The sequence below is a fragment of the Physeter macrocephalus genome, chromosome 20, assembly GCF_002837175.3.
Source record: "Physeter macrocephalus isolate SW-GA chromosome 20, ASM283717v5, whole genome shotgun sequence".
NCBI classification, from domain to species: domain Eukaryota; kingdom Metazoa; phylum Chordata; class Mammalia; order Artiodactyla; family Physeteridae; genus Physeter; species Physeter macrocephalus.
Window position 1 is genome coordinate 60,260,081 of NC_041233.1, and position 26,532 is coordinate 60,286,612.

The following is a 26,532-nucleotide window of genomic DNA, read 5'->3' on the forward strand; positions in this document are numbered from 1 at the left end:
GCCGGCGCGTCCGGAGCTGGCGCTCCGCAACGGGAGAGGCCACAACAGTGAGAGGCCCTTGTACCACCAAAAAAAAAAAAAAAAAAAAAAAAGAAATGACAGCATTTTTGTGAACCCTAGGCTCTGTGTCCATGTGCCTGCAGGGTAAATCAGCCCCGACGGAAGGCTGGGACAGGGAGGAGGATGTGGGTGGATTAAGTCAGAGAGGGCTTTCACGAAGCCGTGAACCCCACAGTTTCTCTGGCTAGGGGACGCCGCACACTCACTCTTCCGTATACCTCCTCACATGCAAGTTCACGGTCACCTCCACGCTGCTGGCAGTCACACAGGGCACCAGCAAGTTTCATCAGCCACTCTGAGTCAGCGCTTCGTGCTCTGTGCTTATTACCTCCACGGGCCTCCAGAGGGCTGTGTATCCATTCCATTTGCTCTGCCACTCGTAAACACTGGGGAGAACACTGTCACAAAAGGCCATTCACTTGGCTGTGTCTTCATCCCAGAGCCAGTCCTGAGGGTCTGCTGGGGTTTTGGAGCAGGGGGGTCTGGGCCGTGAGTATCAGCATGCCTGGCTGCTTCTTCATCTGATCTGTTTGCGGAGAATCAACCAGAGCCTCTCTCCCAGGGAGGGGAGCAGTCACAGCATCTATTAAATATTTAGGGTTAATTGCTCATATCGATGGAGGCCTGCCTCCATTTGCACAGGATGCCCAAAACCTAATTTTGCTGCTCAGTGAAAACTGGCAGAGGTATAAGTAACCAGGTGCCTCCCGTAGATGAAAGCATGCCTGTTTCCACTCACGTGGGACTCCTGGGGACTTAGAGCCTCAGAAACCATCCTCTGAGGCCCTGTCACAGGGATATGGTGGTGATCCTTCACAGTGATATGGTGGTGATCCTTTAAGCCTGACTCCAGTGCTGTCTGCTTGGTGCAAATAATGAAACAAGCCAGAAAAGCCCATGCTTACAATGGGAAACAGCTGTACCCGGCAGCCCATGTTATAGGAAAGGTTTGCTAGTTTTAAAGGTGGACCAGGCAAAACCATGGGGCCGAAGCCAGGTGCTTAATGCCCGTAAGTGACAGAGCGTGTGCCCCACAGTCATAAGAGCCAGTGTATTCACTAGTGTGTGTCAAGGGCAGCAGATGGCCAAGTGGCCCTAAGGGCACCCTGATGTCCCATTGCCGGGATTCAAATCCCAGCTTGTCCACCCAAAGGGCTCTGTGGCTTTGGGCACTTTACCTAACCTCTCTGGATCAGCTTGCCAGGGCTGCCGTAATCAAGGACCACAGGCTGGGTGGCTTCAAACAGCAGAAATGTATTCTCTCCCAGTCTGGAGGCCAGAAGTCTGAAATCAAGGCATCTTTAGGGCCACCCTCCTTCTGGGGGCTCTAAGGAGAACCCTCTGTTGCCTCTTCCTGCTCCTGGTGTCTGTCGGTGTTCCTTGGGGCTGCATTACTCCACTCTCTGCCTTTATCATCTTATCCTCTGTGTCTGTGTCTTCTCCCCTTCTGTCCCTTAAAAGAACACTTGCCATTGGAGTTAGGGCCCAGCCGGATAATCCAGGATGCTCCCATTTCCAGATCCTTACATCTGCAAAGACACTTTTTCGAAGACGGTCCCATTGCAGGTTTTGGGGGTTAGGACATATTTGGAACGGGGGCTGCCATTCAACCTACTTCACTCTCTTAAGTCTCAATTTCCCTGAATGTAAATTGGAGATAGTACAGATCCTACCTTTGCAGTACAGATCCTACCTTTGCTCCAGCCACAGTGTCCTTGCTGTTACTTGAACCAGCCAGCCTCTTCCCCAGAGCCCTTACACTCGGCTCTTTCCTGGGTCTGAGCTCTCTTCTTCCAGGGAGCAGGGCACACCCTCACTTCCCTCCTCTCTGCTCACCTCATCAGTGAGGCCTTTGCCTGAGGACTTGGCATTCCATCACTTGGCTGCATTTTCCTCCTTAGTACCTGTCACCCTCTAGCTGCTAAATATTTACTTATTGATTTATTTATAGTCTGCTTACACCCAGTAACATCTAAGCTTGTAGAGAGAGATAATTTTTCCATTTTGATTCAGTGCTGTATCCTCAACACCTAGGACAGCATCTGGCACACAGGAGGTACTTGATAAATGTTTGCTTGATGAATAAATTCATGGATGGGTTGCAAGGATCAAATGAAATATTAAATGTACAAACATTTAGGACAGTTACCCACATGTGGGAAGTGCTCAGTTAATTATAATAATTAATGATTATTATAACCCTGTGTGTTTGTATAGTTTTGTTTGTAAGGATCCACTAATGCCGGGAACCGTGGGATGGAAATTGTAGGGCACCAAAGGGATGTATTGTGCGCCATCTGGGAATTAGCACAGATCTTTGGGGGGATGGCAGGGGATAGGGAGGGGAGAGGAGTGATTTATAATGTTGTTCTTTCTGCTGACTGGGGGGAATTGGAATAGCAATGGCTACCTAGTCAAAGACATTCTTTCATAGAGAAGATTCTCTGAGCTGGGTCCTGGAATGATGGGCAGGATGCAATTTGGCAAACGGAAAGTGGAAAAAAGGCGAACATATGTATATGTATAGCTGATTCACTTTGTTATACAGCAGAAACTAACACACCGCTGTAAAGCAATTATACTCCAATAAAGATGTTAAAAAAAAATGCCCCTTGCACAGGGCAAAGTCCAGGCAAGGCTGGGCTGCAGGAGATAAGGCGGCCGGGAAGGAGGCACGGGAGCGGCTGGGTGTTGGACCAGGTAGGGAGGGTGGGGGGACTCATCGAGTTCACAGAAGGGGTCAAATCAAAGGCAGTTACTCAGAGCATAGATTATCGATAACAGAGTATATATGGTGTGACCTTTCAGGGATTTGAAAAAAAGTGGTGGATCTTATAGGCTTTCCCTCTGGATAAATGTTATGTGGATGTATTTTTGTGTTGTGATTCAGAGGGTTCACAGGTCTGATAAAGCCCAGCTTAGGAACCCCTGCAGAGGGTGTGATTGAGGAAAGGGACTGCTCCTAAACTTTGTGGGAATTATCCAACTTCCTGGGGCCTCACAGGGTGACTTCTTCCTTTTTATTGTCTTCCCTACGCATCCCCTAAAGCTCTGTGCCCTTGTCCTCTTTTGTGTATTGCTAATGATGTATTTTACAGTTAGAGCCTAGAGCACTATGATCTTCCTTACTAATACAGTGAGCAGAGAAAAGAAGCGAAATGCAACACACACCCTTTCATTTTTGTGATTCAGTCCAACATGCCTAGCCAAGTTGAAATTGAATTTGGTGATTCTTCTTCAATTTTCTGTACAGCACAGGCGCCTGGAGCGGCAGCTGTCATGACAAGATGACGCTCCCTGCCAGGTTACAGTATGACATAATTATTTGTCTCACTGAATTAAGAATTGAAAAGCCATCTACTTCTAAATAGACAAAAGGCTGTTTAAAGGCATTCTGCACTGTAGCAGTAGCGTGTGCCCTTGTGACCCTCTTTCTGGAACTCCTAGGTACCAGTATACTGGGGGTGGTCAACATTTTTTCTCTCCACCCACACAAGGATGGTGGCGTAAATTGGTCACTTAGCACAGCTGTCTGTTGGCATCCTTTAGTCAAAGGACATTTTACATATAGGCTGTCAAGCTTGTAGAACTAATGGGATTGGGGACTGACTTTTTATTAAGACCCAGGGCTTCGCTTTCAGGGTGTTTTCAGTCCATAGTGTGTCAAGCCTGGAGGCTGTCCATCCATCAAGAGTGATACTGGAGACCGACTCTGTTAGATTTTATAGAAGGCTGACCCAAGGAGGAGAGGTGACTCAAGGTTGGGAGGCTCAGTGTCAATCAGTTTCCTCCTATTCAGAGTATTTAAAAGTGAAAACTCTGGGACTGATGTCCTGGGTTCAAGTCCACACTCCTCCACCGAGCCGCTAAGTGACCCTGAACACGTTTCTTCGCCTCTCTGTGCCTCCGTTTCCTTATCTGTACAATGAGGGTTATACTCGCGCCTACCACGTAAAGTTGTGAGGCTTCATTGAAATAAAATATGTAAACTGCCTAGAAGAGTACCTGACGTGCAGCGCCCATGTGGGAAATGCTCAAGGAGAGTTAGTTGTCGTCATGTGATCCATGAGTAATGGAGCTGCTTCTCTCTGCTAGTTCCTTTACCTGAGCTGTCTTGTTCTATCTTTTGCAAGAAACTTGAGAGTCGGATATCCCTGGCCCCAAGTTCCAGATGGGAACATTGAGCATTACAGAGGTTAAACAACTTGCCCCGGAGCATGGAGCTAGCAAGTAGGGGGATCCTACTGACTCCTGAGTCTGTGCTCATTCTACCCTGTGTGCTGTGTCTGATGTCGGGTGAGAGTGGATTTATGGACTCCTTCAGAATAAGAGATCTTTTTTTTTTTTTTTTTTTTTTTTTAATGGGTAGGAGAATGGGATGACATGGAAAGTGGGAGAGGGAGAAATTCCCAGAGTGGGAAAATTGCTCTAGAGTGGTTGGGCTGGGATTTCGACTTTTAGGCTAAAACATTCCTTCTGCAATTGAGATGGATGCTCTCCAGTCCAGCGCTGTCTGATTAGAAATAGATGGGAGCCACATAATTTTCCAGCAGTCAATAATGTGAAAAGAAACAGTGGAGATTAATTTTATTAATAAATTTTCTTTAACTGAGTTAAATAGAACTATCATTTCAATAGACAATCAATAAAAATAATTAATGGGCTATTTTGCCTTAGGGTTTTTTCTTTTTGTAGTAAGTCTTTGAAATCCAATGTGTATTTCACACTTAAGGGCATATCTCAATTTGGGCCAGCCACATCTTGAGTGTTTAATGTTAGTTAAATATGGCTAGTGGATACCATAATGCCCAGTGGAGGTCTAGTAACCTGTCTCTCACATATTTTCAGTTCATTTGGGGGGGACGGTAACTTTTTTCACTATAGAAATGCGTATCTGTTTTATCAAAGGACAATAGGTAAAAAATTCCACCTGTTCTGGAAGGCAATTATTTTATAATGTTATGGTACTGGGAATATGTGCAGTGTCAAAGGCTGACCTGATCCATATTAAAACTCTGATAATCTAAAAGGAAAGGAGGACTGTGGAAATCTGTCCACAGAAATAGAAGAGGCACCACAAGAACTTTTAGGTCTTTGAACTGTGATTCTTGGTAATTCTGAAATAATCATGGCTGTGGACCCTAGAGTCAAAGAGACTTAGGGTGAGAAAGAATCATAGCAAACGTTCTCTTTGAGCCCCAGAACCTTATTGTTTCAGAGATAAGGATGTGAGTTCAGGAAGAGGAAGACACTTTGCCTGAGTTTCCTGGATCAGAAGTCTGAGATTAATAAGAGTGCGCCCTGGCTCCTGATCTCCTTCTGTAAACTCACACATCCCCTAAATGGGAACCCTGGAACTGGATAGAGACAGCCCTCTTCTTTTTTAAAATTGAATTATAGTTGATTTATGATGTTGTGTTAAATTCTAATGTACAGCAAAGTGACTCAGTTATACATATATATGCATCCTTTTTCATATTCTTTTCTGTTATGGTTAATCACAGGATATTGAATATAGTTACCTCTGCTATACGGTAGGTCCTTGTTGTTTATCCGTTCTACATATAATAGTTTGCATCTGCTAACCCCAAATCCCACTCCACCCCTCTCCCACCCCTCCTCCCCCTTGGCAACCACAAGTCTGTTCTCTAAGTCTGTGAGTCTGTTTAGAGATAGCCCTCTTCTTCACGTCTCCTCCATTCCCAACTGCAAATAGGCCATTGTTATATGGTGTACAGACGCCATGGGGCTCAACGGCTGGGTCACGCTCTCTCTCATTTCTGTGACAACAGCACGTGGCACATGCTTTGGTGCCATCTTCACGTCCCTTTGCACGTATGGGTGTGTGCATCTCTGCTGAGTTTGGTGGCATTCGTGGTCCTTAATTTGGGAGCAAGGGCGCCACTTTTCTTTGAATGTGGTACCTATGAAAAGGTTGATTAATCCACTGCTTGAGGTTTTTGAGTCTTTAGTTTAGAACATAAGTCACGGTGGGGACTGGCAGATCGCTGCTTGGACTCAGTTCGATATGTCTTAAACATTAACACTTAGACTGATAAACAAACACATTGCCCTCCCCTCAAAAAATTGTTTTTAAGGTCTCATTTTCTGGAGGTAGATGAGCTGGCAAGCGATCCCCAGCTTCCATCTGTCCATCTTAAGCATTAGTCTTTAGTAAAGGTCCGTGAGAGGCCAGCTTCTGATCAGGTGTGATGTCTCCACCTGAGCTTTCCCCTGGAATTTCTATTGGATTGGGGTCCTCACAGAGCTAAATGAATTTGCAGTTGTCTTGGTGTAAGAGGAACCAGGAATCCTTTACAGTGGATGGTACCCCTGCATTGCTACGTTACCTCAGTTCCCTCCCTCCCCTCTTGCTCCACCCCCAGCCTGGCAGTGTGGGAGACATTCTGCTCTTGGAAAAGCAGCGAGGCTTCTCAGCCACTGCTCCTGTATGCCTGGCCTCAGGACCTGCAGCGCAAGGGGGCTTCAGTTCGAGGGGTTCCTGGTTAGGGTGTTTATGTGCCCACTTCCTGGTCACATCCTCCTGGATACCTTCCCTGACCCTCCTCCCTGGATTGGGTGCCTCTCCTCTGCTTACCACTGCTGTCTCATCCTTACACTGTGTTGTTCATTTGTTCCCAGCCTGGGAGCCTCTCGAGAGCAGGCACCACGTGCTCTTCCTGTTTCTGGATCTACACTGCCCAGCATTCAGGAAGCACTAAATAAAGGCTAAAAGAACTGAACTGAAGTACCAATAGCCCCTAACCAGCCCCAGCCCCAGCCCCAGCCCCGTCCTGTCCTGTTGCTTTCCATGTATTGAGTTGTCTATCCCCCTGCCACTGGGGAATCCTGTAACTTTTCATCTGGCTTGCAAGCTGTTGTCTGGACCATTTATTTCCTCCTCTAATTGTTCTGTCAGTGACCTTTCTGGGAGACCTTTGGATTTATTAATTTTTTTGTTTGCCAAGAAAACCCTGATAATAATTGCTAAGACTTCCCAGGAGTTATTAGTTTACAAATTTTAATGACATTCATGATTTATTTATGTGCTTCCCTCCCTCTACAGCTGTTCACCCCAATTCCTTAGTGGAATTCCTGCTGAATCTGAGTGAATTAATGGAAACAAAACTGCAGATTGGAATGACATTTTTTTTTCTAGGCTGTTAATTAAAAGCTTTCCATCCTATTCACTAGGCTCTTCATATGTGAGGTCCCGAAGGCTGGGCAGGTACAGGCTGTGAAATCCTCCCTGTAGAAATGGGGCCTTTGTCTGTTTGCTTTCAGTGGTAATTAATCTGGTGAAAACTCCTGAATTGGTCACAGAGCATTCAGTTGAACAGATATTAACTGAGCATTCATTATGTAAGCAGTCCTGTGCTCATTGCTGGGTGATGCCAAATAAGTATGTCGTGATTGCTATCCTCGAGGAATGTTTAGTTCAGTTGAAAGGTAAGATTAATGCATATAGGAAACAATGTCAGGCATATGCAAGTATATATATGTATATGCAAAACATATTGCATTCTGTGATGAGTGGCCCTACTGTAGAAATATATATATTTTTATTATTATCACACCTCATTCTGTGAGGATGCAGAGCAATTCTAGGTATGAATTAGAGAAATGATCAATGTGTCTCATGTATTGTGTTTTGCTGTTTAATATAAAACATCTTATTTCTCCATTAGGGTGTGAAACTTTTCAGAGGAAAGACTGTTTCATACGAGAACTAGTAGTTTCCATCATTCTCAGAAACACCTGGTAACAGATGGGATTAAGTATGTGTAGTGGTTAAAGAAGTGGGTCCTGAATTCAAATTGCCTGGATGTGAATCCCAGATCTACTGCTTGCTAACTGTACCACCTTAAGCAGTGTTTTCATTTCTGTAAGCTTTGGTTTACTTATCCATATAGTGGGATGATAGTAAGACCTATCTCATGGAAGCTTTGTGAGGATTCAGTGAGAAAATGCATGGAATGCAAAATGCCTACTATCTAGTAAGTACTTAATGTAATAATTATTATTTGTTCGTAGGCTCATATCCTCCTAGCCCAGCAGCTTCTACCAGCCTCCTGAGGACAGTTGTGCTGATATCTTTAGGAGGGTGGGGTGCAGAACATACCTAGAGTCCAACCAAGCATGTGGTGCCTGGAAATGATACATTTCTATTGAGAGAATGTTCCGGAGTCTTCTCCTTTTTTTTTTTAAATTAATTTTTATTGGAGTATAGTTGCTTTACAATGTTGTGTTAGTTTCTACTGTGCAGCAAAGTGAATCAGCTATATGTATACATATATCCTCTCTTTTTTGGATTTCCTTCCCATTTAGGTCACCACCATTTTGTTAATGGTTTTCTGTCTGTTTTGTAGTTCTTTTGTTCTTCTCTTCCTCTCTTGCTGTCTTCTTTTCTTATTTGATAATTATTTGTAGTGATATACTTTGATTATTTTGTCTTTATCTTTTTGTTTCCGTTCTAGGTTTTTTCCTCTGTGGTTACCATTAAGTTTGCATTAAACTTTTTATAGTTGTAACAGCCTATTTTAAGCTGATAACAACTCAACAATCACATACAAAAACTCTACACTTTTACTTTCTTCCCCAACACTTTGTTTTTGATGTCAGAATTTACTTGTTTGTATATCATGTAGCCATTACCAAATCTTGGGGTTATAGCTGTGTTTTGGAAAGATGTGTTTAGAAAGGGTGATTTAGTGTGGGAAAAAAATTGTAGGCAGGGAGGATCAGTTCTGAGACTGTTGTGACATTCTTATTGCTTTTTACCTCTATCTATCTGTCTATCCATCCATCTATCTATATGTGTCTTTGCTTCTATGTTTATTTGCCTACTTTTTTGTAGAATGTCCAATGATCTGATGTTATTTAATGGGTCAGGAACGAGGAAGGCAGGAAGCTGAAATTCAAACTTGCTTGAGGGAAACCAGAAACTTCCTTGCCATCCCCCTGAATCTCTGACTGGCTGTCAGGTATATAAACATGAATTCTATACCACTGAAGTTAAGGTGTGATGACTAGCTCACCAAGTCGGACATGGTGAAGGGGCATCAGGAACCAGGCATGCTTTACTGGCTTACTATACTCAAAGGTCAACCTTCAGCATTCTGGAAGCATGGGGCAGAGGACAAAGGAAGTGATTGACTTCCTAAGATTATTCCATTTCATTCCTTGCTGTGGGGATATGGAAGACAGGATTGTAACAATGCAAACTGGAAAGAATTTGGAATTGGAGCAAATTCTGATTTACTCTGATACTATGATACCTTCTGTTGGCATTCCCTTTAAACACACCTGCCTGAATTCTCTAGGACATCAGAATTGAGATGTTGTATAAGATTTTGTCTGGCCAGCAAGGAAGAAACTATAAGTTTCCTAAGCTTCTAAGTTTTTTTCTTTTTTTGCATATTTAGATTTTTATGCAATAATTTCACTAATAAAAAATAGAGTACTATAAAAAAGTAGCCACCGTCTTAATCCTGTTTAAAACCATTAAGTTTCAATATATATATACCTATACATTTTTTACCTATACAATTTTACATAATTGTGACTCTTGTATAAACAATTTTGTTTCTTATTTTCATATAATATTTAACTAAGCATTTTTCTATGTTATTCACAACATTTTACAAGCATAATTTTAATGTTTGCATAATAGTGTATTGTATTGCTGTTCTGTAATTTACTTAATAACTATATTCATTCCTCTATTTTAGAGATTTAGATTGTCTTACAGTTTTTCACTATTTAAGAATGTTGCCATGAATATCTAGATACATAAATCTTTGTTTTTGTCTGAATTTTATATTATTTTCTTAGGATAGACTTCTAGAGGAGAAATTTTAAGACTCAGCATACTTATTCAGTTGGTTATGAAAAGGTGCGTTTCTGCAACTCTTATGCTGGGAAGGAAATCTCTGAAATTTAAAGAGAAAAGTTATCACAGTTTCCACTGTGTATATATGTGTGTGGTATATGAATACTGCACATATGCATTTATATGCTTTAGGGTCATAGTATACCTAAAATTATCGTAAAGTTATTGGAATAAGACTTGGGTAATGAGATTCTGGAAAATGATGTATCCCCAGTCTCCAAGAAGAACATACATGTCCCCTGCTGAGTGAGCATACGCAGGCCCATCTGAACTGATAAAATGAAAACAATAGCAATCACATCAATAATAGTAGCTAACACCATTGTAAAGCAATTATACTCCAATAAAGATGTTAAAAAAAAATAGTAGCTGCTCACACTTACTGAGCACTAACTATGTGTCAGGCACTGATTGAAGTGCTTTACATATGTTTTTACTCAGCCTTATGAAAAATCAGTTAGGTAAAGACTGCTGTCATCCCCATTTTACAGCTGAGGAACCTCAGGGCCAGAGAGTTCAGATGACTTTCCCAAGGCCATGCACTTAGTAGGTAGTACAGCTGGAATTTGGATCCAGACGCTTGGATACTAGAGCCTGTGCACTTAATCCTACTCTAGACAGTCAGGAAGGGACTGTCTAGAGTCCCTAGGAGGACCTGACTGAGGTTGGAAGTTGTTATTGGAGTTTCAACCAGTCTAAGATTTATAATGCTCTTTGTGCAAGACCTTGGTGCAAGACTCATGTGGAGGAGGGAGACTACAGGAAATTCCTACTGGATGATACCCATGGCTCCTTCAACCCAGGGCATGATCTGTGATGGAAGCTTCAAGGGTAGGAACGTGGGAGAGTATAGTCTCTTCCTTTCTGTAAAGGTTTGGAATAGGGCTCATCTCCTCCACAGTTCTCTTAATAACCCCCGAGGGACTTGTCGAGCAGAAGCTTACCTGTTCTGTACCTGTCTTACCTGTTACCTGTACCTGCTTGCCTATAGGTTCTTGAGAATCACTGTACAGAGAGGTTAAAAGCACAGACTCTAGTGCATACTGCCTGGGTTCGAATTTCAGCTCTGCCACTTCCCAGCTGTGAGCTTTGGGCAGTGACTTCTATGGGCCCCACTTCATCATTTCTGGAGTAGGAGTGATGACAGTACCTACCTCACTGGGAGGCTGAGAGACGCCCTGAGTTACTAGTGGTAACTTGTTTGGAAGAGTGCTGGCGCACAGCACATGTGCTTTGTGAGTGTTTGCTTCAGTTTCTGGACTGCTCTGCCTTTTGCCCTAATCCCTCAAGGCTCCAGTCCAGTCTCCTGCCTGCCAGGACTTATTCCTTTGTTTCCCAGACACAGTGAGCAGATACTTGTGGAGCGCTCCCATATGCTAGATCCCACGGGTGGAGGGGGAGCAAACAGGCCCGCTGCCTGCTCCTTTCCTGCTTCCCTCCAGTGTGGAGGCTCAGGGACCCCGGACTCTCCACAGTGGGTGAGAGAAAGTGTGGGCTCCACGAGGCAGTGAGAGGGCAGGAGCTCCCCCAGCAGGAAGATTGTGGAGGGCTTTCCTGAGTGTATTCATTTCCTAGGGCCTCTCTAACAAATACCACAGACTAGGTGGTTTAAACCACAGAACTTTATTGCCTCGCAGTTCTGGAGGCTGGAGGTCTAAGATCAAGGTGTTGGCAGGGTTGGTTCCTTCTGACGGCTGTAAGGGAGAATCTGTTCCATGCCTCTCCCTTAGTTTCTATGATTGGCTGGCAATCTTTGGTGCTCCTTGGCTTGTGGAAGCATCACCCCATCCCTGCCTTCCTCCCCACAGGGCCTTCTGCCTGTGTATCTGCATCCAAATTTCCCCTTTTGATAAGATTATAAATTGGATTATTTTATTTTATAAATTGGGTTATATTGGATTAGCTCACCCCACCCCATTCACGTATGACCTCATCTTAACTAATTACATCTGCGACAAACTTGTTTCCAAATGAGGTCACGTTCTGAGGACTTGAAGGTATGAATCTTTGCGGGAGATGCAAGGCAATCCACACCAGCTGGGAAGTGCCCATAGCTGGGGCTGAAGGATGAGGCCGAATTAACTGGGAGCTGAGGGGCTGGAGAGGAGAGGGGGGAGCTATTCCAGGCAGCCCTGTGCAAAGGCCCTGTGGTGGGTGGGATCTTCCCTTTTCAAGGAGCCAGAGTAAGCCAGTGGGTGAAGGGGAGCAGTCTGTGAGATGTGGGAGATGGCAAGAGGCACGCCTGTGGTGTCTGGTCAGCCATTTAAAACATGTTGGGTTTTACTTTGGGCTCATGGGATACACCTAAAAGGCTTTAAGCAGGAGTGTGCCATCATTTAATGAATGCTTTAAAGATCTATTATCATTGAAATTTTGTTTAATTTTTTAATTACTGGCTTTGTATTATTGTGAACTTAACATTTTTTTTTCTTTGTTTTGTTGCCTACTTGTAATTCCTTACATGTATTTTTCTTTTCATGCGTTCTGTATGTTTATATGTTGGTGGCTTGTTTTCCTTATCATTTATACATTTTTTTAGTATAATATATAAACTGAAAGCATTGTTGAATCTGATACCAACATTTCCCCCATTCTGTTTTTTCCTGTTATCATAGCATGGCTTTTCATAAAGTAGGAGTTTTATATTTTGTAAATAATCAAATCTGCTCATCTTTATTTTTAAAAAACCACATTCCTTCTTAGTTTTATTTAAGATTGAAGAGCTCTCACCTTTTTAATCTCTTCTTACAAAGCAGCACATCATCCCTTAGACGGGAAACGTGCTGAAAATTGTTGAATAAGCTGTGACATTCATTTTGGGGAAACATCTGCTTGTTTTCGGCTCAATTATCTCATCCAGTCCTCCCCCAAAACTTATGAAGTAGGTACTATTATGCTTTTCTTATTTGAAGATGGGGAAACTGAGTTTTTTAATAAATTGAGGAGTCTGCTAAAGTTCACACAGGTAGATTTGGGCTCTTAACCCAGATGAACAGCTCATGACTTATTCATAATCAAGGAATTTCTCCACTGGAAGCTTCGAGTGGTTTCTTGGGTGGCCTTCACCCTGTCTCTTCAGAGTTTAGTACCCATTTCACAGATGAAAACTAGGAGATTCCCAGCAGAGCAAATGCTTCCATAGGTTTTTGTTCTAGCCGGGCCACTGCCTCACTTCCCGACAGCCTTTACTTATGCCACGTGCCATTCTGGAATGCCCTCTTCTCTCCTCCTAACCACTTTCAGGACATATGTTCTACTTTCTTCCGGAGACTTTCTTGAGCACCCTAGCCCAGAATTCTCTCTCTTCTTTCTTTTGAGTCTCTTAGAATCTGCTTTTCTGCCCACTTACCTGCTACTTGGTCGTACCACATGTGGCTTCTTGAGATCGCCCACCGCACGTGGCTGTGTGCTCCGAGTGTCATATGTGCAGAATAAACGTCTTTTGGGTAGCCAGATCCACCTGGGTTTCCTTGGTCTTGATATGGGGAGTCTGTTGAAAGCCTGGCTGGGTCCAGCAGCTTCAGGTCCTGCAGGGACTCCGAGTACCTCTTATGCTCCTGTCACCAGCTTTGCAGTAGCAGTGTTTTCTGCTCTGTAGCCTGTACTCTGTCACAGTTAGATGGTGTAGGATGGGATAAGTGGATATTTTGGAGTGACAGCAATGTGTTGAAAGCCAGCCAGCTGAAAACTGAGAATGCACACGCAGAATGCCACAGTTGTCAAAATTCACTGGCCATTTTGAGGCAGTTGCCAGATTGTTTCATCAGGGTTGACAAAATGAAAATTTCCAAGAGATTGGGGGACAAGTGGGGGTGGTATGTGCTTGGGGGCAGTTTTCATACTCGTTAGGGTATGCTGAATGGCTGCTGTGCACCGGGAATGGGTACTTTCTCATATTATCTCGAATCTAAACATGCTGATGGCAAGATGTGTAGAGAAGTGCTGGGTATAGTATGAGCTGAACAGGATGCTACATGTGTATGGAAGTGTTATGTGGACTTCTGGCTTTGCTATCTTGCTCAGAGATGTCAGAAATTATTACATGTTTATAAAAGATTAAGATGAAAAAAATTAAGATGAAAAAAAATTTTTTTAAAGATTTTCCTCTGCTAGGGATCTGTAGGAGTTGGGGAGAGCTGAGTGTTACTGCACCCACAGCCCCAGAGCCCTAGCGAGCATGGCCTCCCTGGAATCGCGGGATGGATGCAGCCACAGAGGGACCTGTTGAGCCTTAGGCGTCTAAGTAAACCTCGTTGATCTTTTCATACAGACTGGCACCAAAGCCAAAGTCAGTCCTTTCAGGGTCCAGCTAAGGATCTCACTGGGTGGTACTATCTTTCTTTCATGGCCCTTTGGTGTGTGCTGTGACGGACAGCATCAGCCAGTGAGGGCTGGACCAGGGTGCTCCCAACATCTTTACATCAGAAATATCACTGGACCCGTCATTTTTCTCCTCATCGTCCACTATTAAAGCATCAGTGACGAGGTGAATGCACCAAGTTTATCTAGACCCATACGAGCAAATGGTGGAGTGATAGTGCATGCCGCCCCAAATCACCAAAGGCAATCTGGTGTTCCCTCAGTCTCTTTAGAACAAAGCAAGCTTTTTCCTGCCTGGGGACTTCACATCTGTCTGGAATACTCTCATTCTCCTCCTGCCCCTAGTCACATTTTTCACAAGCCTAGTTCTCCTTTACCTTTTATTTCTTCAGTCTAAGCATCTCTTCTCCAGAGAGATGTTACCCAGCCATCCTCTCTAAGAGAGGTTTCCAAGGTGGTCCCTCTCTCATTGTCTGATGGCACTAATTATCATACAGCTTAAAGTCATTTCATTTTATGTCTTATGTAAGGGTTAGTGAGTTATTTCACTTCTGTGCCACCTTCCCCACTAAACAGAGATCCACTGAGAGGAGGGGTGTGTTTGTCTTATTCAACATTCTTTCTCACCACCAAGCACTGTGCTTGGCATGCGATAGGAGCCATGTGACGAGAGATAAGCAGGAAGTAGGCAGCAGGAATCCACAGGCAGAAGCCAGGGCAGGCAGGCAGACATGAGATTCCCAACTCCCTGGATAGCGGTTCTTGACTGAACCCCTTGTAGATCTCTTCCTTCGCACATTCTCTCAAGTAGATTGCTGACATTTCATGTAGGAGAAACATGTATCATCAAGCCTTCCCTCCAGATTGTAAGGATGAGGAAAGCGATATTCAGAGAAGGGAAGTGACTTTCTTCATGTCACTTGGTTGGGGCAAGATACTGGACCAAAACTGAAACCATCACACCTTCAGATGGAAGGCAGGCAGCCCTGAAAGGTCTTGGGAGTCCCGTCCTTAGGGGCTTGTGACTAAACCCTTTGCCTTTGAACCAGAGAAGAAGTGGGAAACTGAAGACATGGAGGTGATCAAATGCCGGGCTCTCACCCAGGAGAAATCTGGCTGAGTCTGAAAAGCCTCTCTCCAAGAGGCCCTTGAAAGAACACGGCTTTTTTCTTTTCCCTAAAGTGAAGCTACAAGCTGAACACAATGCACCTGACAGCGAAAGTCGGGCTCTGTTTCAGAGCACACCAGGGAGGGAAGGCTCATGCATCTTTCACCTTCTCTGCACGGCTGGGCTTCACACACACAGGCTGACTGCAGTGCTTCTGTCCTTGGTCACGAGCCTTCATGGGAGGCAGATGTGTAGGCATCAGACAGTAGTTCTCTGTTCACGTCCCACATTCATCAGCTTGTGGTTGACACCTCATATGCATTATCCCTGAAATTTGAAAAGGAAGGGAGCAAGGAAGTACATTTAAAATACAGCCAAAACAGTGAATAGTACGTTTAAAAAAAGGTCTGAGAGGGAAAAGGGACACAGTTGTGGTGGTTTCTTTTGAGGAAGTGACCTAACGTTTGACTTAATGTTCAAGGTCCGGTACTTGAGGCAGAGAGGTCTGATCAAGAAGAAAAGACACAGATTAAGTAAGGTAAGGGAGCTATTAGGTGTTTATGTAACAGAAGTTAGTAAGTCTACGTCACCTCACTGTACAGTAGAAACTAACACAATATTGTAAAACAACTGTACCCCAATAAAAAAAACACCTCAAAAAAAACCTGTTATGGTGGGAAAGTAACAGGATAGATATTTTTTTTTTTTTTTTTTGGTGGTACGCGGGCCTTCCTCCGCCGTGGCCTCTCCCGTTGCGGAGCACAGGCTCCGGACGCGCAGGCTCAGTGGCCATGGCTCACGGGCCCAGCTGCTCCGCGGCATGTGGGATCCTCCCGGACCGGGGCGCGAGCCCGGTTCCCCTGCATCGGCAGGCGGACGTGCAACCACTGCGCCACCAGGGAAGCCCTAACAGGATGGATATTTAAAATATGTAAAAAGATATATATTTCCAAAAAACAAGTTATTTAATTGTGTTGACAGCTCTGACTTATTGGATTTATTGATCCAGGAATTCTTTAGAGTAATCAGAGTTGGGAAGAGTCATGACCATCACTAATTGTTATGTTTATAACCTTGAGTCCTTGACGTTAAATCAGTCTAGATGCTTTGTTAGGCCATGTGAAAGAGTAGTTTTGGTGTTTGCGGGAAGCTGAATTTGAACACTGGATGCCTCAGTTATTCTCTGTAAAGTCATGGACAGATTATGTAATAACCTCTTTAATCTTCACATTAATGTCTTCATCTGGAAAGTGCAAACAGCGTTTATTTCAGAGTGTTAATGTGAGCATTCATTGAAATAATCGAGAAGTGCCTATTATAAGCGGGTGTTCATTCATTATTTCCATTTTTTTCTCTCAACAGTTTGGGAAAATGTGGCCGTAATGCTTGTGGAGTTCACATGTTTTGAATATCTCTTTACTAACTCAGGTGCTTTTTTTCCCCCCAAGTCTCGTTTGGAGTATTTCAGTTTTGAATATGCACCCACAAGACTGGTTCTTTCTGTAAACTTTAATATCAGGAGGAAGAATAAGGGTTTAGGAGGATTTTGTTGGTTGTTTAGAGTCCTTGCATACCATTCTCTTCGGAGGCTTTCACATCCTTGTTTTATTCCCATTTAACACATACATTCCTGGAAGCCTCCTTACTGTGTGCTGAACACCACACGGGGCAGTAGGGACCCCAGGCAGGGGTGGGGAAGATAGACCATGTCCCTGCTCTCATGGAGCGGACACAAGAGTGGGGATAACAGGAAGCAGATGAGTAACAGTGTTACCTGAATACGTATGGCGAGTGCCACCGGGTGGTGTGATCGGTGGGCACGGGGGAGGGGTGGTGAGGGGCGCCAGCGAAAGAGTGTCGCTTGCCATCGGTTTCTACAAGAATGAAGTCACTAGCCACTGCGTTAGCTGACCTTTAACACACCCTGAAAGGAGTTCAGGGTGGAGATCAGGAACGGGGCACTCTGTGCTCTGGGAAAAATTATCAGGAGAAAATTTTATGAACGCAGTTTCTTGCATCTTCTCATACCTAGAGAAGCACTAAAATCATTCACAGAGACATCTGCTCCTTGTGACTAGCAGCAACCTTCTACCAAGATGTGTGCTTGGTTGCATGTACCCCCTTCACCAAAATCACATATATATCCTGACCTCCCCCCTTACCTCTTTGGAGCAGTTCCTCAGAGCCATCTGAGAGGCTGTCTCCCAGGCTATAGTCCTTAGTAAGCCCCCTATAAAACAAAAATCACAGCTCTCATGTTGTGGGTTGTTTTTTTTTTCCAGTCAACAGGGGGCACTTTTATTAGAATGGTCAGGGGTCACCTCACCTACGAGCAGGGCTGGGACTGGGGTGGGACGGAGGAGGCAGGTGAGGTGCCCAGGGTGCATTATTTAAGGAGGCACTCCTCCTTAGGGCCCTGCATGGGCCTCCTTACATTTCGTGCCTTAGATACCCTGCTTGCCTGTCTCCTGATGGTCCTAGACCTGCCTAGGAGTTGACCTTTGAGCTGAGACCTAAAAGAAAATGAAGAGGCAAGCCTTCAAAGAGCTGCATGGTCATCAGCTAAGCAAGTGAGTGAAGATCGCTTTTGCCATGGTTCATTTCAATGTGGTGCAAAGATAGCTGCGTAAATCCTGTAATTGCCAAAATTGACCCATCAGTGTTAAAGACCCTTTTACAGTGGATCATTTTCTTCCTTTTACACAGCCATCAAATGCAGCACTAATGAGGGGTGGTATTCCGTGGTTTTACAACCCGAGCTTCTCTGCGTTCATTAGCACGCAGGGCTCTGGCTCCATGTGGTTCTTAGAAACACGCACCCCCCCCCCCAACCCTGAATCCTTGCTTCATCTTTTCATATAGGGGTGTTTTTAATTGCTGAGGAACCTTGTGGCTCAGCCCAGGTGATTCTATCCATTTCGTCCTTTACTCTGACTTCAGAGTGCTTTAAGGGTTTGTTCTCTGACTGAGGGAAAATGTCTTGGCTGCTTTCTTCGGGAAATGTCTCTTTATAAATAACATGTGCAGCTAGAGACCATTAATTAAGAGCATACCAGTGATATTAACACATCATTGAGAAATGCCACATCGCAAAGTTCCAAAATTATGCGCAAAGTTCTAATTCCTGAGCCATGTCTGATACCTTACTCTTTCTAATGTGGACTCTGTAGGAGCAGAATCTCATGCTGTTGCAAAGCTGTGTTCTCATGGGACCTCCCATCTCCCGTGCTTTGTGTGGTTTGCCAAGGATGCTCGCTTGTGTCTTTCACTTCAGATATAGGCCCCTTTAATCTAGCTATTCCATGGCCATGGCTTCCAGGACAGGCTTTCCCCATCCAGTCCAGCCATCTTTCCCCCTGGCTCTGATTTCCTGATGGCATCTCTCAGATGGACCCCTCTAGGCAATGCCACCAGCCATCTCTTCCCAAACTCGAAGCAGAACACAGCATGTGTCATGTTTGAATGTGTTAGGTTAAATGTTGGAACTCGGGACTAGGAATTTCAGGAAGCATGATCACTGCACATATTGTGTAGTGCTGACTGCCTTGGTTCTCTTGCTGGCCTCATCATTATTAGCTGCAAAACATTTCCTGTTGCTGTACCTTGGTGTCCTCATCTGCAGAATGGGCATAATGATGATGGCAACCACTACATAGAGTTGTTTTCTGGAGTAAAGAGGAAGTTCTTGGAACAGTGCCTGGCATATCATAAGAGCTCTAGTAATGCTTTATTTTTTTTATTTTTTTATTTTATTTTATTTTTTTACGGTACGCGGGCCTCTCACTGTTGTGGCCTCTCCCGTTGCGGAGCGCAGGCTCCGGACGTGCAGGCTCAGCGGCCACGGCTCACGGGCCCAGCCGCTCCGTGGCATGTGGGACCTTCCCGGACCGGGGCACGAACCCGTGTCCCCTGCATCGGCAGGCGGACTCTCGACCACTGCGCCACCAGGGAAGCCCTCTAGTAATGCTTTAGATGGTTGTCATTACTATTGTTATTGTTAGTATTTCTGTTATTATTATGGTTGAAGCACAGTAGATGCATGTTCTAAGTCTCAACAGATCTCAAAGGATGGTGCACATTTTACCCTATTTTTGTCTTTCACATAAAACATATGTAAACAAAAGCACTCGATTCAGTTAATATTTATTTTTTCCATACTGATCCTATCATCTGGAACTGTCCTTCTTGGCCAGTCTAAATCCTTGGGAAAGGGAAGCATCGAGCCACCTTTAGTAAGTGGCAATGAGTGGGAGCCATGTATTCATTCATTCGTTTGTGCGCACATTTATTCAGCACGTATTTGTTAAGCCCCACCATGTGCCAGCCCCTTGATGAAACTGATGGATCATTATTATATTTAATAAATATGTTTGTTCTCATGAAAAACTATATTTCAAACAAAAGTAATACCTACAACTGCTGACATCTCCTGGCACCTCAGTGTGAGGGAAAGTTTTGAGAGAGACTTTGATGGGGTACTGGGGAAAGCGTGAGGGTTTAGGTTGCCTTGGTCCTGGGGACAGCAAAGGGTATAGGGTGGCTGGCCAAGAGGGCAGCCCTCAGAGTGACAGGAGGAGTGGAGGGAGTGGGGGAGAAACGAGTTCAACGTGAAGGAGAGGCTGGCCGTAGTGAAGATGGCGTCTGCCGTGTTGAGAGTGACCCCGTGGGCTCTGGCCAGCTTGATTTACATGAGGCAGGCCCGTCCCACACCCGTCTCCTCTAATCACTGCTCCTCTCACCTCCCCTGGATGTCTGTCTTGGAAGGGCTCTTGCAATGAGCCCACCTCTAAGGCATCATTCTGACTCTGTTGCCAGCCTATCTTCTGAGCATCTTTTTAAAAAATATTTATTTATTTATTTATTTATTTATTTGTGGCTGTGTTGGGTCTTCGTTTCTGTGCGAGGGCTTTTCTCTAGTTGCGGCGAGCGGGGGCCACTCTTCATCGCGGTGCGCGGGCCTCTCACTGTTGTGGCCTCTCTTGTTGTGGAGCACAGGCTCCAGACGCGCAGGCTCAGTAGTTGTGGCTCACAGGCCCAGCCGCTCCGCGGCATGTGGGATCCTCCCAGACCAGGGCCCGAACCCATGTCCCCTGCATTAGGAGGCAGACTCCCAACCACTGCGCCACCAGGGAAGCCCCTGAGCATCTTTTACGGTGAGAGGCCAAAGGATTTAAGGCTGCCGGCCCTCAAGGAACCTAGAGACTGACACAAAGCACAGGAGTGAGCAGAGATCATGGTGGGAGAAACAGCCCTACATGCGCACGGGGACCCTGTGTGGTTGAGGAGAGGAGCACCTGGAGAAGAAACGGGCCGGTGTTGGCCAGAGGGGCCAGAGGGTAAAGCAGCAGTCACATCTACTGAGAGGTTACTGGGTGCCATGCACTGTTCGAAAATTCATACGCTTATTTTACACATAGTATCAACAGTGTATATATGTCAATCCCAATCTCCCAATTCATCACACCCGCCTCTTTCCCCCTTGGTATCCATACATTTGTTCTCTACGTCTGTGACTCTGTCTCTGCTAATGAGAACCTACTGTGTAGCTCGGGGAACTCAATGTTCTGTGGTGACCTAAATGGGAAGGAAATCCGTCAAAGAGGGGATATAGGTATACACATAGCTGATTCACTTTGCTGTAGAGTAGAAACTAACACAACATTGTAAAGCAACTGTACTCCAATAAAAATTTTGAAAAAAAAAAAGACAATGACTTGTAGATTAAAATTCTCACAACAGTCTGAGGAGGTGACTACTCTCCTGATCCCCGTTTTGAAGATGAAGAAATGAAGGCACAGAGAACTCAGCTCCATCGTGGATTTGGCCTTGCAGCATGGCTAGGATTTAATGAGGCAAAGAGACAGGGGAGAGCTTTCCAGGAAGGGAGGAGGAAAGGCATGCGGTCTACGTATGGGGTCCCCTTAACTAAATTGGGGGTGCAAGCTGACGTTTAGAGCTGGGACCCGTCGGAAGGGCCTCATTAGAGTCCGGCCACTTTAGAAATGTGAGGCCCCTGCTCTTGACCCCACTCTGCACGTTGGTTCCGGGCTTCTGGCAATCCAGGTGGACCCTCAGATGCAAATCGCCAGAAAGATGAATGAGAATTGGCAGCTGTATTTAATTATGCAGCCTTCTGCAACGTGTCTACAGCAGACATTTTTCTTACAGAGAGTAATTATTCTTAGCATGCTCATCTGAGTGAGATTATACTTTGGTAATTGGTTTTGAATCCTCCATCCATTTTCATTTGAGCCGTCTTGCTGGAATCCTTTCTATCAGTGTTTGTGAGCTGAGGCCCAGGTACTCCTGCCCCTAAGACACAGCTTTACGGTGATCTTCTTTCTGCCCTTGCTGGAAACCTGAACGGGGAGGGCAGGGAGTCCCCGGGGGGGGGGTGCACAGAGTCTGGATTGTGGGATATGCTTGCTTGGTACTCTCAGACCCTGCTGAGAGGTCTTTATTTTTATTCCTTTGCCTCATATTTCTGATTAGAGTCTTAACCGATTGGAACACAGTCGTACTTTAGGCGAGGAGGTGACTTCTGCTTTGTCCCACACTGACTGCTCTGCTCACTCTGACCGTTTGATTCAAAGTAAAATCATTCACACGTAGCCAGACACTGGTCTACGTTCCTGAATAAAGCACACAAAGTTTACACCCTAGTCAACCACATCCTACTCCAAGTCTCCGTACCCACGGCTGTCATAGAAATAGAACTGCCACGTGAAACTCATAAGATGCTGTGAACAGTGCATGTGATGATAATTGGCAAAGTGCTCTTAAATTATATGTTAAATTATAAATGGCAGGCACGGTCACCAGCCTGGCCTGAATTCCAGCAGTGACTCCCGTGTGACCTTTGGCAGGTTGGTTTTCCTTCCTGGGCTTCAGCTTCGTTGTCTGGAAAGTGAGGGGATTGTGTCTGATGATACCCCTGATTAAGTATTTTTGAGAATCTCTCTGCATGTTGGGGTCTTTGGCTTGGACAAGAAAATAGAGGACTGGTTCTCAAATTGAGTGTCCATCAGCATCACTTGGCCACGACAGGCCACCATCCTGCTAGATGCCAGCTTCCAGCTCCCATCCTCCAGGGACCCTGTTCCAGTAAGAGTGAAATTGGACCTAGGGATCCTCATACTTTTGCGAATGTCCCAAGGGATTAGTCCGCAAGTCATGTTTGGGAACCCCTGCAATAGGGGAAGAATAACAAAGGAGATGCAGGTAAAAGCTTCTTGCGTTGACATCTCCTTTTGGGTTTCTGATGAGCTTCCTTTCTTTAGCTCCATTTCCTTGTGTGGGTCTCATGTGCTCGCCCATATGTGCACGCGCACGCCCATTCCCATGCGCCATTACAAACGATATGGGTTGAAAAGTTTGTTTTCTGAAAAGCACAATATGCTGGAGTCTTGGCAGAAGGAAAATTGTGTTATGTGCTGAAAGCATCATCATTTGCCATGACTGAGAGCTTATGTCTCGAATGGCTCGAAGGATTGATATTCTGTTTGCAGAATGTGATTATAATCACACGCGCGCACACACAGACGCATACTTGAGTATGCTCCCACACAATAAATGTGGTAAGAAAAGAGCAAAGAAAGATCTGAAGAACCCGTGCCCTCTTCAGCAGGGAGCAGGGGATGCCAACGTGTCAGTCATGTTCACAAGAAGGGCTTTTGCTTCCTGTTTTCAAAGCTAGAAGAAAATGGAAACATAGCGAGGGCTTCTGAGGCAGAAATGCAGTAATGTGGAATGCAGGATGTCTTTGTCCCCTGGACTACTTTCCCTCAGTGATAGAAGACCCCTGGTTTTCTGCTCTTCCTTAGTTGCTGGGAATCCGTTGATTCCTAAGTGAACTTGACAACCTTCATTCACTCCAGAGTGCTCCCCACTGAAACGTGTAGGTTCTAAGCAGTGGGACCCAGTTCTGAGCACAGAGCAGAGGTGGTCAACAGCCCCATGTGACTTTTACCTGACTGTCTTTAGAAGAAGTACTGTTCTGCCTATTCAGAAGGAGAGTGTGTGTGAAAGGTAATTTCCTGCTTTTTTTTTTTTAATAGCAGAAACAATTGCCTTCTGGAGGTAGGGCCCCAGCGCTCTCCTTTGGATGCATAGTCATACAATCACCGTTTGCAGATGCACAGTCTCTCATTTTTATTATAATTGTGGCATGTCTTTAATTTGCGTGGCTTCATGCACTTAATCCATAATTATAAAATATGCGACTAGCCCTTGGTCTCATCTTGCTCTCCCACCACAGAGTCAGCTTGGTGTTTTTATTAATTTAACTTTATACAAGCTAACAGATTGTCATAAAGGAAAAAAGAATTTCTCAACCAGTTCGGCCAATAGCTGTGCTCCGGCAAAGGGCCCTATGGTACGTGTTGAACAATAACCACCTCTCTCCAGCTCTACTTGCAGCTTCTAATTGAATTTCTATCCCGTGGATATTGCGTTGCAGCTATTCATCTATCTGTTCCATGAAGTCTTCCGATATTAAACAAGATCTTTCAGGTTATTATTGTAATACAAATACTGTTAGACAGTTGATTTGCATTAAAAATTCACTGCCGTGGTGACATGAACACAGTGATGGGAGTTTGTCCTGAACAAGGCCATGCAAAGAAATCACATTAATAGGGGTGAGAATGCTGTGTGCTTATCTTGTTTGCTTCCTTGACACCCTTCTTTGTTTGAGAGAGAGGATTTGGTCATGCTGACAAATTCCGATAAATGACAAAATACTTGACATTTTCAAATAGTCCTTGGTTTGGCCGTAGGTAGCTGCCATTCTGATCTGCCACCGAGAGGCACGTACTTTCCGCTGAGTTTCTCTTTACCTCTTTTTCCCTTTGCTATCTCGTCTCTAGCACACATTGCTGTTTTGGTCAGCATCGGGAATATCTGCCGCTGATGGCTATTCTGTTATGAGAAACACGTTAAAGGTCTTATTGCCCCCTGGATTGTGTATACTGGTCCCTTTCGAATATTCGTCACCTATAATTTTTTGATTTTTGTAGACTGGCTAGTTCACCAAAGTTTGGGGACATCAAAACTGTGGAGACCTTCTGAAAAATCCCAAGAGGTAGTTTTCTTAATAGGTGAAAGCCAACCTTATATGTAATTGGGATGGGTGAAATTAGGAGTGGCTACGTCTATGCCAACTCTGAAGGTATCATAACGGAGGGCAACTACTGTCCTGCCTACTGTTCCTTTAGGTTGTAAGCTAACCTCAAGTCTACCTAGCCGTGTTCCTTCCCACGTCCCTGGCTTACAACTCTCCTCCTCGTCATGTCCTTTAATAACCTCTGTGATGATTTCTCCATTCATATCAGAAGATACCTTCAGTACTCCGATTTCATCGTCTGAGCTCTCTTTTTCAGCCACCCAGCAGCATTACCAAATCTTGGTCCTCATCATTGTCTGGAACTGCCTTACTTATAATAATAAGAACCCTGAAATTCCCCTCTCTGACCACATTCTCTTCTTTCTCCAATTTCCTCACACTCTTATGTCTGCTGAATTTGAGTTTTTGTTTGAGTACATGATGTCTTCCATTTTCCTGATTCCTCCTTAACCTTAAGCCCTCAAGTCACATGTCTCATCATCCTTAAAAGACTGTCTTCTTCAAAGGCAAGAATCAAGCTTTCTAAATACATAGTGCTTTGCTTGGAATAGATGCTCAATGAATGTTTGCCAATAGGTAGATTTTTTTTCAAGTCACGAGTGTTTGACCAATCAAGAAATTATACCCTGTCTTCTATTTTGGGATGTGCATTGGGTCAAGGATGCCATCTTGGCAGATAAACCATTATTTGTGCTTTGCTTTCACAATAGTGGTTTACGTGAACAGCCAATCTTGAATTTAAGTCTGGCTCTGCCACTAAATATCAGTGTGACCTTGGGCAAGTTACTCCTCTTAACTTCAACTTTCCCATCTTCAAAACGGGGCATGATGATAGGGTCCACCTTATAAATTACTTGTGATAATTACATTAATAATTGTTTGTAAAGTGGTTAGCATAGTTCCTGGAACTTAGTAAACTCTTTAAAAAGTGATAATTATTATTAATTCGAAGTCATTGACCTGCTAAAGTTTCAAATCAGTGTTTGCCTCCAGTGAACCTCTGAAATTTCAGCTTCAGCTCTGAAGTGTTGAAGACATTTGAGTCTATAAATTGTGACTGAGACCCAGCTGCTCTAATGCAATTCCTAGTTAGTTATTGTCACTGGCCTGCCCATGTCCATGAAAAAATAGATGGTCTCATGAGCTCAATGGTGCATATTAGAAATGTTTCTAAACTGTAAAACCTGTATGCCTGTCTGATTAAGTTCCAGGCTGATGGTCAATGCAGAGCTTCAGAATGGACATAATTATTAGTGTTTTTGAATCTCTAGACACCATATCACTGATGGGAAAGCTTTAGAATGGCTAAATAGACTCACGTGGCAAAAGGAAACTGGCTGTTTTTCAACTAACACTGCCAAACATAAGCCCACAGTCTCCTCAAGTTTATTTGGGAGTTTTCGAACCATGTCTTTTCTTTCTAGTTAGTATTACTCCATGCATCAAGGTCAAATGCCAGTAAGTAGCAAATCATATTTCTCACCTTGGCGTGGTTGTTAAACCTGATATTTCTTTTTTTTTTTAATTAAAAAATTTTTTAATGTTTTTATAGAGCAGGTTCTTATTAGTTATCCATTTTATACATATTAGTGTATATATGTCAATCTCAATCTCCCAGTTCATCACACCACCACCCCTGCACCTCACTGCTTCCCCCCTTGGTGTCCACACGTTTGTTCTCTACATCTGTGTCTCAATTTCTGCCCTGCAAACCGGCTCACCTGTACCATTTTTCTAGGTTCCACATTTATGTGTTAATATACGATATTTGTTTTCCTTTTCTGACTACTTCACTCTGTATGACAGTCTATAGATTCATCCATGTCTCTACAAATGACCCAATTTCATTCCTTTATATGGCTGAGTAATATTCCACTGTATATATGTACCACATCTTCTTTATCCATTCATCTGTCGATGGGCATTTAGGTTGCTTCCATGACCTGGCTATTGTAAATAGTGCTGCAATGAACATTAGGGTGCATGTGTCTTTTTGAATTATGGTTTTCTCAGGGTATATGCCCAGTA

General features: G+C 44.3%; 1 protein-coding gene across 1 annotated transcript in view; it reads left to right on the plus strand.

The window, feature by feature from the left end:
- Positions 1-26,532, plus strand: part of SORCS3 (sortilin related VPS10 domain containing receptor 3) — a 620,228-nt gene that overhangs the window by 192,513 nt on the left and 401,183 nt on the right. The gene's annotated exons all lie outside the window — the stretch shown is intronic.